This window comes from Schistocerca piceifrons, chromosome 1 (genome assembly GCF_021461385.2).
Source record: "Schistocerca piceifrons isolate TAMUIC-IGC-003096 chromosome 1, iqSchPice1.1, whole genome shotgun sequence".
NCBI lineage: Eukaryota > Metazoa > Arthropoda > Insecta > Orthoptera > Acrididae > Schistocerca > Schistocerca piceifrons.
In genome coordinates, this window is record NC_060138.1 from 61,211,172 (window position 1) to 61,225,301 (window position 14,130).

Below are 14,130 nucleotides of genomic sequence, written 5' to 3' on the forward strand. Positions count from 1 at the left end.
ACCAATTGACTCATCTGACATGGCCACGGTTTTCCTGTCGTCTAGAGTCCAACCAACATTGTCACGAGCCCAAGAGAGGAACTGTAGGCGATGTCTTGCTGTTAACAAAACATACACCAGTCGTCTGCTGCTATAGGCCATTAATGTTACATTCTGCCGCACTGTCGTTACTGATTCGATCATTGTACGTCCCACATTCATTTCTGAGGTTACTACACGCAGCGTTGCTTTTCTGTTACCACTGACAACTCTACGCAAGTTTTGCTGCTGTCAGTCATTAAGCGAGGTCCATCGGCCATTGCGTTATTCGTGGTGGGAGGTGAGTTTGGTATTCTCGGCACTTTGTTGACACTCTGGATCTCGGAATATTGAATTCATTAACGATTTCCGAAATAGAATGTACCATGCGCCTAGCTCCAGGTACCATTCCTTGTTCAAAGTTGCTATTTTCTGTTGCATGGCCATAATCAGTGGTTTAGACATGTTTGTTATCTGACCCCACTATTACTCGTACAACATGTGTTTAGCCTAATGAAAAGCAGTATCTGGAGCAGGTATGTGGATCCATAACAAAGCTGTTAGTACAGCAGTCTTTCTCTAAGAGCAGGTTGTTATCCCCACGTTGAAGATCTTCATCATCTTCTTCAGTTCAAGAATGAGGCCTTTACTTGTGCTGCCATCGCTTCGTCAGTATTTCTTCAGTTCTTCTGCCAACTGACTTTAATCTCCTTATCTGGAGAGGTAATCTTTCTGCACTCATTCTTTCGAGATGTACATTCAGCTTCTCCTACTTCCTTGTATGTTGTTGAATATGTTCAACGTACACAATTCGTTCCTAATTTCCAAATTTCGAAATCCGTCCGCTCTTGTGCATCCCTTTACTGCTCTTAGGTATCTCAGCACTGTCGCTTGCATGTGACTTTCCTGGCGTTTACTTATAATCCACGATTCACTTCCGTAAACAAGCATTGGAACCAGCATTGTCTTGTAATATTTCAATCTTGTTTCCATCCATGTTTTATTTTTTGACACTTCTTTATTCTTCCACATATATTCCCAGTCTTTGCTAATTCGCTCTCTGCATCTTGCTTATACTCACATGTGTCATCACAGTGAAAATAGAAAAGTTTGAAGATAACTTCCAGAAAGCAGAGAGCTGAAGATACCTTTCATCTAAAAGTGAGCAACAGAAAGAACACAGTGAAGAAGCTGACATACGACTTTTTGCCATAAAAAAATTAGTAGAATAGAAGAACTTCAAAGGCAGAATGCTTAGAATGCTTAAGTTTAAGGAGTAATCGAGGAAAATCGGTTGCAGGAGAATGATAGTAAGAATTATATAATATGCTGAGGTGCATGGCTATCTAGGAAGTTACCATTGCTGCCTAGACGAAGTGCACACTGATCCAGTCATCAAAGTGGTCTTAGTAACAGAAACCACCTGTACTCGAATTGTCGTGTAGGACATTGTACACAACTGTAAGGATAGGTGGGCTACAGAATGGTGTGGCAACTGTCATCGTAGGAAAGCTGGACAGGAGTAGTAATGTTTAATGAACAAGATAACACAACAAACAGAAGATTTACTTAACTTTTATTTTTTTCAAACGTATGAGTCGCAGTGCAAATAACACAACAAGAAACAGAGCCCAGCTGTCACAATGTCCACAAGGAAAAGTCTCTTTGTATTAAAGCACAAACGACGAAGTTGGCGCCGCAAGCAGGCGTCGTATGTACAGCATTGCATTGAAAAGTGGCTCCAAGCATGAGTGAGTCTGAGCAGAAGGCACCGAAAATACAGAACTACTGGATTCGTGGCTCGGCAGGTGCGCACTATTGGATCCACCAGATACTGCACGACTTGTATCAGTGCCAGAAGAAAACTTGCAATTCCGTTGCATGACGCCTGTGTGGTGGTATCGATACGTGATGTAACACCTCCAGACCTTCACTGACTGTGCGAGTTGACCTGTGACCTCATGCGATTATATCTGGGGAAGTATAAGATCTATAGCTTTGAGTTCACATTCAGTTGCAGTACTCCCTGGAAAGGGTATACAGTTTTTGACGCATCAACGTCAGTGTTATTAGAGACAGAGCAGAAGGGCGTATTTGGCCAGGTTTGGGAATGAAATGCACCTATGTAATGGACCCATCGCGACGAATAATTTAGCGAAACGTGGTTCATTATGGCTGTTCAGGAAATTGTTTTCTGTGGGTTATGAATACACTAATTCTGGGAGTAGTAATGAGACAATGTATACTTGTGCTCCTCTCCGCCACTCACTCCTTCAATAATGCTATGCAAATCTTGCCCCTTGTGCATTGCAATCAGTGTGTTCTACTCAACTCTCTGCATTGGAGAGGCTAAATAATGCATAAGTTATCAACTGGGTAGATATCTGGTAAACAAGAGAGTCAGATGATTCGGTTGTAGAAAGCTGAAAATTAAGCTGAATAGTATTAAAGCTACACTGCACAAACATACGGAATGAGCTAATTTATGTGTGTAAATGCATATGCTTGTACTAATAAAGTTACAGTACTAGAATATTTGTTTTCCGACTCGTTACCCTACCAAAAAATCCTATTTATGATGATCTATATGTTTTTTATGTTGACATTGCGAAGTAGCTTCTAGTAAGTAATTAGAATGCCAGTCAGCAGAATCAAGTTTTTAGATACATAGCGCATTTCGCCTTATTGATTTCAAAACCGTTTTCTTGTTGTGACCAGTATTTCTATTTATTTAACTGCTACTTCATAATATGGCAATCGTCCAAAATTGTACCCACTGGCAGAGGGTACCTGATATCTCATAACTCCACATGGCCATAACAGCTGGGTGACTACACCAGCAGGCCCATGTGTATCTTGTAGAGAGATGCTGTACTATGATGATCGCTTTACTATGCTGTGGTACTACATATCCTTCGGGTTAATTCATACTGATTAAAAGAACATCGAATAACCGTGTAAAATCACTCTATTCATAGCACGAATAAACTGTCATTTTTCTATAGCATTAAAGGTGTGATCAGCAGTATTTGGCGCTGCTGACCACTGATGAAACTTGAAAACATCTGCGAAAACACTTGTAAAAATTCGTATGACGACTATCATTAGGGATATTCTGGCTTTGCGATCGCGACAACAGTGGTAGTATTAATAGTAGATGTCCGCATACTTTTGATCAAAATATAGGTAGCACATCGCCAGAAGTGCAGTAAATTCTGTCGCACTTTTTAATAAGAATGAATATGATGTTTTCGTCTCCCTCACTGTGGACAACCTTGTCTGGACGGAAGCCTCAACCCCCCGTCATATCAGCTTTTAGCTGGGACCAGAAAATGCGACGACAGCTGCGGTGGCCTCTGGTCAGTTCATCTGCAGCCGAGTCAGGAGATGGAGGGGTGCAATGGCTACCGGCTGTTCCACTAGACAAATATTCACACGTGTCCTGGCGGTGAGAGCAGGAAAAGCCTTATCTTGCCGGTGGGCGCTAATTGGAGGCAAAGGGCCAGCTACCCTCAACGTCCCCTCTGGCAGGATCCTCCGGTGCCGTTTGGTGAGCCAGATCACTCTGTCCCCTACTGCAGAAAGTACTGGAACCGCCATGGACACTGGTCGGAGCACTCTGGACTCTGGTCAGCGTAACAAAAACTTTGTACCCTACCCTGCCTTACAGTGAGTCAGTGTAAGTGTGCATCACGTAAGAAAGGACGCGTTAAATAGTTTGTAGTTCCTACTACATCCCTATCCTACTCGTAATTGTGAGGTATTGCGTGTATGATATGACTGTAGAACAGTTCCTAATTCCCAACCGTTATTTACATATACACAGCGTCATGATGTTGAACTCCTCTCAAGCGTAGTGACTGTTTTAATGCATATCTAAGCCCCATGTTTTTAATGCATATCAAAGCACTAGCGTGGTACAGATCCGATGGATATTAAGCACTAATTTCCAAGAATAGCATACTTTCAATTGTTAAAATGTGTAATTTGTTTAAATAATACGCTGCAGTATTTGTTATAATTAGAACGTAGTGTATTTACGATTTCGATAAGTGTTAGATAGTGAAGGAGAAAGATTGTTAGGCAATGTACTGGTTACAGAAATGGAGTGGGCACAGCATTCTATTGGAAATTTCAAAACACGAATTTTCATAAGAACCTGAGGACTACGCATTGGGTAGACAGGCAGAACACGAGGGAGGCAAAGGTCTGATGCTTCCACTACTGTGTACAAGACGCAAGTGATGAGGCAGTCTGGTAGTTGGTAGATAATAATTGTTTTTGGTTCATAAATTATTATAATTGTGTATTAAACAATGGTGATGGATCATTAATAACTATGATAAAAGTGGCAAGTTATTAACGCTAATAAACCTAATTTATTTTTATTACATTTATTTTGAAACAACTTCAGTTATTCATAATGAATGTCAATAACAACAGTGTTGCATTTTTTTGCAAGTAACCTTTCAGACTGTGCATAACAGGAACCTATGGCACTGTCTAGTGGAGAAACAAAATACTATTTTCAAATATAGTTTTGGGATTTTTTTACAAAAGCTAAACATATATCTAATGGTAGAAATAAAATAAGTGATACAGAGTACTTCCAAAAGTCACAGGTTCATTTCACTATCGCATGTATACTGTCATATTTTGTAAACAAATATGGCGTCAGGAAACTATTAGGTTCACGGATCATATCGGAAAATAGAAACCTCATCATGAAGTACAAAGAATGTGCATCATAAAAACATTATTTCAGAATAAGTTTTAAAGAATTTTGGAGATGTTTGTTTTGAATGTTGAATACACTCCTTGGAATAAATATTTCAGGTGGAATTTTATCACGTTTATACAACTTAAACTTCATATTCGTTTATTTGATCAGGTACATGCTGCAAACTTTAAGTACAATAATTGTGTTGGCTATAGTGCTAAAATTATACATCAATAACAACTCTGGTTGGGATCCACAGATAGGAACGAAAGGTTGGAGGCAGAGGGGGAGGGAGAACAACATATAGAGAGAGGGAAAGAGAGGGCGGGGAAAGTGATTGGATACATGAAAACGTTCCAAAGCTGCGGGTTCCTAAGATTACATCTGTTACATGTAATAACTGACTAAACGTTGCGGTAATAGATTCGTTAATGCTTTGAAATATGCAAATGGATGAACAATTTGTGCCATTAGTTGATGTAAATATAGTGTCAAGCTGCAGAAGGTACAAGCTGTTGGTGTGATGGTATATTTGTAAATGTGGTCAATACCTTGTATATTTGGGGAATGTCATGATAACATAACTAACTATTTAAGGTAAATATTACATTATATATGTGTGTGTGTGTGTGTGTGTGTGTGTGTGTGTGTGTGTGTGTGTGTGTGGGTGTGTGTGTGTGGGTGGTTGTGTGTGCATTGCAAATTTAATAATTTAGGCAGTAGCTGAAAACAGAGATGATACTATTTTAAATATTGTCATTAAAGATGGATTCACGTTGTTTTGTTTGGTGCTTGTGTAACTGGAGAGTTCCAAGGATGTGTAGTCTTTTGCCTTTAGGTTGGATGTGCAGGCTGCTGACGCTTATGTTATTAACATGTTGTTTTGTTTCATACAACTGGATGGCTTTTGGTGATGTGTGTGGTATTTTTTTAGTGCTGTCATGTGTTCTTTGAATCACATCTCAAACGATATACCTGTCTGGTCTATGTAGAAGTTGCCTCAGTCCAAATATTAATTTTGTACACACCTGTGTGATGAAGGATTTCATGTGTTGCTGTTATGACGTATTTTCTGTCCAATCTTATTGTCTATGGTAAAGGATATATTTATGCCTTTTCGTTTGAAGACACTGGCAATCCGATATAAAATATTATCTAGAAATGTGAACAAGAAATTCAAATAATAAAGGGAATAGCTATTGCAAACGGTTATAAGAGTTCCGTAATAGACACCCTAAATCACTCAATAGTGGCAAAGCAATTACATCTGAAAAAATAAAAACAAAACATTTATCATACAATCCCATTTCTAGGTAACAATTGAGAAAGCACAACCTTCAGGTGCTATCTCTAATATTTTCCATTGGACCATACTACACATAGTAATAACACACACCAAATGCCCACAATTTCTCTGACAACCTATCGCGTGACACATATATTCCAGCGGTAGTGAACGGGCTACTAAACGAACAGTTTAGAGCTAATACATTACGTGGATGACACCCTCTGTGATGTGGGAATATAGCAGAGAGACCCTGGCTGAGTTACTGGACCGCCTGAACAGCGTCCATGAAAACATACAATTGACGAGGGAGCTAGAACATAAGATATATCTTCCAGTTATGTACATGCTAATAAGATGAAAGACAGATGGTGTCCTAGGACACGCAGTCTATGGAAAAAAGACCCACTCAGATCTGAGCCTTCATGCAAAGAGCTGACGTCACTGGCGCAGAGGTACTCTGCAACAGCTTGGAGTGCATGCTGCCAAAAAAGGGGTAAAGTGAAGCGCAGATTGACGTGCATCGAAGAAAATGAATGATGCAGTCATCTGAAAATAAGACGAAGGGAAAGAGGAACAGATACATACCCTTATCTCCTATGTTGGTACTCCCTTGGACGAAACTGGGAGAAACTCCGGGAAGATGACCGGCTGTATTTTGACTACTACGAAAAACGAAAAACATGTTTAGCTCAGTAAAGGACAATCCACTTGCGAACACCAGGTTTATACGGCATTCCTTGAGAGTGTCGCCACCACCTTATCGGGAAAACGCAGCACAGTGTTTCGCAGCGGTGGATGTAACACATTAGATGCGTATACCTTGGGCATAAAGACAAATCAGCACTGGCTAAACACAGCCTCAATGAAGGGTATAGTTCGAATTTGAAAAGCAAATATGTTGTGCCAAGCTAGTGAATTTTGGGAGAGCATCATCAAATAATTTAGTGAAACTAGCTATATCCGGCGAATTTCGTTCCGCCTCTCAAAACGTCTATACGTTATAGCTGACCCGGCAAACGTTATTTTGCCATATAATTTATCTCTAGTCTATAAGAATAAAGTATACGTGTAACACAATGTCTACGTGTAACGCAGTAGCCATTGTTGGCGGGAGCTCGTGACACAAACAATAATACTTGCCGAAAACTGTGTAGGGAGTGAGAAAAGGCTTAGGGGGATGTCCGGCTGTATTGGCCACTATTAGTTCTAGCGTTTCTACGGTAGATGGTGCGGATTTAACAATGGCAGCCGATACACGGCTCGTCCATGAGCATACAAACATAGCTGAATTTTCGTGTCGAAACGTGTTCGCCAGCAGTATGAATAAGGCCGAGAGCAGACGCATCGATTTTTATCGTACGTAAAAATATAAATTCTCTTAGAGGAACAAAGGAGAGCATAGGAACTTCTTTGTTCCAGTAAAACAATTTGATCGTACGATATATTTCCGTACGATAAAAAGCGATGCGTGTGCGCTAGGCCTAAATGTCGGTTTGGCGAATGACTCGTGCTACCTAGTTAAACTTCTCGATCCAGCTGCGTCGGTTGGAAGAGGGATATTCGAGTCGTTGCTCAAGGTACGTTTTCTTCAATTACCTATCTATGGAATAGTGAAAGACTGTCACCGGTAGACACCTGGCGTGGATAACTGATCAAGTGATACCTGATCAGTTATCGATTGGGGTTGAAAATTATTAAATTACTAAAATCGCTATTAAAAATTTGGGGTTGGTGGTAGAAGGGTGATAATTTAGGGTTACATGTATTTTGTAATGCCACATCATAAAAAGAAAAGTTCTGTTCAAAAAATAAGGAAAACATTTTTCGGGTGGACCAACCTATCACTTACAGGTATGAAAAATAGATAACGGTCGATTCTGAGACCTACCGAATATACTTGTAAAATTTCATCAGAATCGACCGAGCTGTTTCGGAGGAGTATGGCAACTAACACTGTGACACGAGAATTTTATATACACTACTGCCCATTAAAATTCTTACACCACGAAGATGACGTGCTACAGACGCGAAATTTAAGCGACAGGAAGAAGATGGTGTGATATGCAAATGATTAGCTTTTCAGAGTATTCACACAATGTTGGCGCCGGTGGCGACACCTACAACGTGCAGACATGAGAAAGTTTCCAATCGATTTCTCATACAAAAACAGCAGTTGACCGGCGTTGCCTGGTGAAACGTTGTTGTGATGCCTCGTGTAAGGACTTTGATAAAAATCGGATTGTAGGCTATCGCGATTGCGGTTTATCGTATCGTGACATTGCTGCTCGCGTTCATCGAGATCCAATGACTATTAGCAGAATATGGAATCGGTGCGTTCAGGAGAGTAATACGGAAGGCCGTGCTTGATCCCAACGGCCTCGTATCACTAGCAGTCGAGATGACAGGCATCTTATCCGCATGGCTGGAACCGATCGTGAAGCCACGTCTTCATCCCTAAGTCAACAGATGGGGACGTTTGGAAGACAACAACCATACAACCATCTGCACGAACAGTTCGACGCCGTTTGCAGTAGCACGGACTATCAGCTCGGAGACCATGGCTGCAGTTACCCTTGACACTGCATCACAGACAGGAGCGCATGCGATGGTGTACTCAACGACGAACCTGGGTGCACGAATGGCAAAACGTCATTTTTTCGGGTGAATCCAGGTTCTGTTTACAGCATCATAATATTCGCATCCATGTGACATCTTTGTGACATCTTTGTGAGAAGACTGTAGGACAGAGAGAAAAAGCAACCAAGACATTTATGAATGTTACCAATTAAGGTAACACTGCACTAAAACCTGTTACACCCTGTATAGGGGACACACACGCAATCTCGATATTTTGTTAGAATATGATGGGAGTGGTATTCACCGAAACGTCACGGAATTTCGATGAAACCTCACGGATGGAAACCCAACAAGATTTCATCAGTCCCAATAACGTTCACGCTCTAGCAAGACACATTTAAAAGGTCATGAGAGAAAAATGACAAGTATGCGTTATTATTGCCAGCCGGATCTAAAGATTTGATAAATACAGAAGAAAGAAAAAATTGTTTTGAAGCTGCAAAAAACAATGAAAAATGTGGGATTTAAAATACGCTCGCTTTAACAAGATAATAAATTATTCATGTGGTGTCACCGCCAGATAACACACTTGCTAGATGGTAGCCTGTAAATCGGCCGCGGGAAGAAAGAAAAAATTGTTTTGAAGCTGCAAAAAACAATGAAAAAAGTGGGCTTTAAAATACGCCCGCTTTAACAAGATAATAAATTATTCATGTGGTGTCACCGCCAGACACCACACTTGCTAGATGGTAGCCTTTAAATCGGCCGCGGTCCAGTAGTATACGCGCAAGCAAGCAAATGCAGTGCTAAAATCATGCCCGCGGTGTGCTACTAGACATTCGTGTGAGAATTGCCCGTCACGCCAGGCTATTTGCCTTTTCTGTAATAAAAAAGGACATGTTCAAAGCGTTTGTCAGAAAAAGCTCAGATCGGACACTCACAACCATTCCAGGCCCTTTGCTTCGCGCCGTAATCGGAATCGAACCAAGGATACTCAGGTTCGTGAACCTTCGCCCATGGACATTTATGTAGTTCATTCCACTCCGTCCAGTGTCACTCTCTCTAACGGTGACTGTGTTCGTCCCACAAAAAGTGTGCGTCGACATCGACGCAAATCCCGTCAAGTCGCAAGTGATTCTGTACCAGTGTCAGTTCACATTGCACGAGACAGTCGCTCTTGTCGTCAGCAGGACAATAAACTTTTTGTAGATTTGGTCGTTAATGGCAACGTGAGCCCATTCCAGCTAGATACCGGAGCTGCAGTTTCATTGATCAATAAAGACACGTACAAACAACTGGGCACACCTCCGTTGCGTGCCGCAAATGTTAAGTTAAATAGGTATTCAGGACAAGCTATCCCTGTGTTAGGACAGTGCAGCCTTCTTGCAACATACAAGGGACAAACAAAACTTGTGTCATTTTACGTCCTTCGTTCTTCTTCTGCAGTGAACTTGTTTGGTTTAGATTTATTTCAGTTGTTTAACTTGTCTATAATCAATCAGGTCCTATCAGTGAACCAGACTGTGCCTTCAGTCAGTGTTTCTCGTCTCTGTGAAGAGTTTGCAGACATTTTTGCCCGGGGCCTTGGTTGCGCTAAGAACTATAAAGCACATAAACTGAAAGTCAACGCGCAACCGAAATTTTTCAGAGCGCACAATGTTCCCCACGCATTGTGTGATGAGGTCGCAAGAACATTACACGATTTGGAATCACAAGGTGAAATTGAACGTGTGCAGGCTTCTCTCTGGGCCTCACCCTTAGTAATTTTGCAAAACCTTCCGGAATATTAAGATTTTGTGTGGACTTCAAAGCTACAGTGAATCCACAACTAGTGATTGCAACTTTTCCTTTACCCCGCCCGGAAGATCTTTTTGACAGACTGTGCGCGGGTAAATAATTTTCGAAGTTGGACCTAGCAGATGCGTACTTGCAAATACCGGTGGACGAACAATCCCAGTTCGTTTTGGTGGTTAACACGCATCTTGGTTTGTATCGCTTCAAACGACTACCATTCGGGTGTGCATCCGCCCCTGCATTGTTTCAGCAATATCTGCAAACTGTTTGTGCCTCGGTCCCTACTGCAGCAAACTATCTGGACGATTTTGTGATCTCCGGAAAGGCGGAAGAAGAACATTTCGCCAATCTCAGAACATTATTTCAGGTCTTGCGACAAAATGGCCTTCGCTTGCGGAAGGACAAATCGGTGTTTTTCTCTCGTGACTTACCCTTCCTGGGACATGTAATCAATGCCCAGGGCATACATCGCAGTCCCGAGCCATACAAGACTTGCCTTCGCCGCAGAATTTGAAGCAGCTACACAGTGTGCTGGGAAAAATCTATTACTATAACAGATATGTGCGCCACGCCTCTTCCATTTCAGCTCCGCTTCATCGCTTACGCCGTAAAGGTGTTCCGTTCGTCTGGACGACGGAATGCGAACGCGCCTTTCGCCATTTGAAATCAGCGTTGCTTTCCAATACTTGCCTGACGCCATTCGATCCCCAGAAACCCCTTTTGTTGATGGTGGATGCCTCGGATTTCGGGATCGGTGCTGCGCTTGCGCACAAAGATGGATCGCATGATCGCCCTATTGCCTTTGCGTCCACATTGCTCTCGTCTGCGCAAAGAAATTATTCACAGATCGAGAAAGAAGCTTTGGCTGTCGTATTTGGTGTTACTAAGTTTCATGATTCCTTGTATGGTCGTCACTTTACCATCATCACAGAACACAAACCTTTGACATCGCTTTTTCATCCACACAAGCCTGTACCTCCACGTACAGCGCAGAAATTCATTCGCTGGTTTATTTTCCTCTCGCAGTACCGCTACGATATCTTGTATCGGTCCACTGCTAAGCACGGAAACGCCGATGCGTTGTCCCGTTTGCCTGTTGCTGAGGATAGGGCATTCGATTTTTCCGAACTTGCTTGCATGTTCATTGATGCGGAAACCGATGTTGTAGTCGAATCGTTTCCGATTGATTTTCGTCGTGTAGCTACAGCCACAGCTGCTGACCCTGTCCTTGCTATCGTTTTGCGTTTTGTTGCTACGCAATGGCCCTTGTCAAAGTCACGGATCGAGGATCCGTTGGTTCGCCGATTTTTTGCTCACAAGTCGAGACTTTTTGTACGACGTGGTGTTTTGCTGTTGCGTTCTGATAATGATCAGTCCAGGGTCGTGGTCCCACGTAAGTTACAGTCCTCTGTCTTACGGCTTCTCCACCAAGGACATTGGGGTATAGTGGGAACGAAACAACATGCTCGTCAGCACTGTTCTTGGTTCGGAATCGATGCCGCGATTACGAATATGTGCTCTTCTTGCTTGGCGTGTGCCGAACAACAATCCGCACCGCTGCGGAAATTCTTTGCATGGCCGAAAGCCGCTTCCCCTTGGCAACGCTTACACATCGATTTCGCTGGTCCATTCTGGAATTCTCGATGGTTTGTTGTGGTCGATTCCTTCAGTAATTTTCCTTTTGTTGTCCGGAAGTCTTCCACGACGTCATCTGCCACCATCCAAGCGTTATCTGCTATCTTTTGCATAGAAGGTCTTCCACAGGCTATTGTTTCTGACAATGGCCCACAATTCATTTCCGCAGAATTTCAGTCATTCTGCAAGGCCAATGGTATTCAACATCTGACGTCCGCGCCGTTTTCGCCTCCGTCAAAAGGTGCCGCTGAACGTTTGGTCCGGAATTTCAAGTCACAGATATTGAAGTTGAAAGAGTCGCAATCTCGGGAGGACGCGTTATTGCTCTTCTTGTCCTCGTATCGCTCTCTGCCCCGACATGGTCGCTCGCCGGCTGAGTTGCGCCACGGTCGTCCTCATCGAACCTTGATGTCTTTGTTACATCCGCCGCATCAGGTTCCCGTGCAGCGGCAGACGCCTGCTTTTGCTCCAGGCGACGTTGTATACTATCGCAACTATCGAGGTTCACGGCGTTGGTTCGCAGGGGCAATCTTCGCTGCCTCGGCCGCGCTATGTATCTGGTTTTGGGGGCCTCTGGTGAGGTGCGGCAGAAACTCAATCAGCTGTGCCTCTCTCGTCGCACGGGTTCTGCCGCTCCCCGTCTGCTTTCAGCGACGGTGCCGTCCGGTCAGCGCCCTGGGGACCCATCTACTGGCTCGCCTCATCCCCAGGTGTTACCGACGCTGCCTTCCATTTTGCCCCATGGCGAAGCGCCGCCGCCTGTTCTCCCGCCGGCGACGCCCGCAGTGGACGCTTCGCTGCAACCGCCAAGCGCCTCCCTGGGTCACGCGCCGCCGATCGCTTCCCGTGACCAGCTGTCCTCCAACATGGACCTCGTGCCCGCCCCGGACCATATGTCGTTTTCGCCCGTCGGCTGCCCCGCCCCGATGGAGGTCGAATCTTCGGCCCCTCCTGTCTCTCTACGGGCGCATACACCGCATGTTGGCGTGCACCCTGGACTAAGTTTTCAGGCGTTTCCTAGCTCCCGTCGGGCCGAATGGCAGGGTGCGGGAGGCACAGCCTCGCCTGTTGTTAGGCTCCCCACCTCGTCGCATACGTCAACATGGGGTCCTCCCCACGGCGGGTGGAAGCCTTATAACACAACCGTACGCCGATTTGCGGGGGAGGAATCTAGTGTCACCGTCAGACACCACACTTGCTAGGTGGTAGCCTTTAAACCGGCCGCGGTCCGGTAGTATACGTCGGACCCGCGTGTCGCCACTGTCAGTGATTGCAGACCGTGCGCCGCCACACGGCAGGTCTAGAGAGACGTCCTAGCACTCGCCCAGTTGTACAGCAGACTTTGCCAGAGATGGATCACTGACAAATACGCTCTCATTTGCCGAGACGATACTTAGCATAGCCTTCAGCTACGTCATTTGCTACGACCTAGCAAGACGCCATTACCAGTTTATATTGAGATTGTAATTATGTATCATCAAGAGCGATGTACTCCAATTACGGATTAAAGTTAAGTAATGCAAGAGCTTCGTACTTTATTTATTAGACTCAACACCTTTAACTGTTCCAGACCTCACGCCAGTCTGCGTGAGCTTAAACGCGTGCAATTCGGCTTCCTCTAGCAACACGGTGTTGGCTCTTCTGCCAACACATCAATGTACAGTGTCAAAATTGTAGAAATATGCGAAAAAAATGTAAGTTAGTTACAGACGACAACGTGTACACAGTTTATTCAAAATGTAAACGAAATTACGCATATTCGTATTTAAGTTATGACATGTTCGATACGCCTGCCGTCACTGACTATGATGTGGCGCAGACGAATAGCGCAAATCTGCATGACCCATGGAAGTATCTGAACATCGATGCCGCGGATGACCTCCTGAATGCCTGTTTTCAGCTGAGCAATGGCTTTGGGGCTATTGCTGTACACCTTGTCTTTAATATAGCCCCACAAAAAGAAGTCGCATATCTTCAGATCCGGAAAATATGGCGGCCTATGCTAGTTGCCGGTCGGTGTGGCCGAGCGGTTCTAGGCGCTTCAGTCTGGAACCGCGCGACCGCTACGCTCGCAGGTTCGAATCCTGCCCTTGGAGAT

The 14,130-nt window shown here is 43.8% G+C and overlaps 1 protein-coding gene across 1 annotated transcript in view; it reads left to right on the forward strand.

Annotated features, from left to right (window-relative positions):
- Positions 1-14,130, forward strand: part of LOC124786328 (probable cytochrome P450 6a13) — a 421,393-nt gene that overhangs the window by 372,274 nt on the left and 34,989 nt on the right. The window lies entirely within an intron of this gene.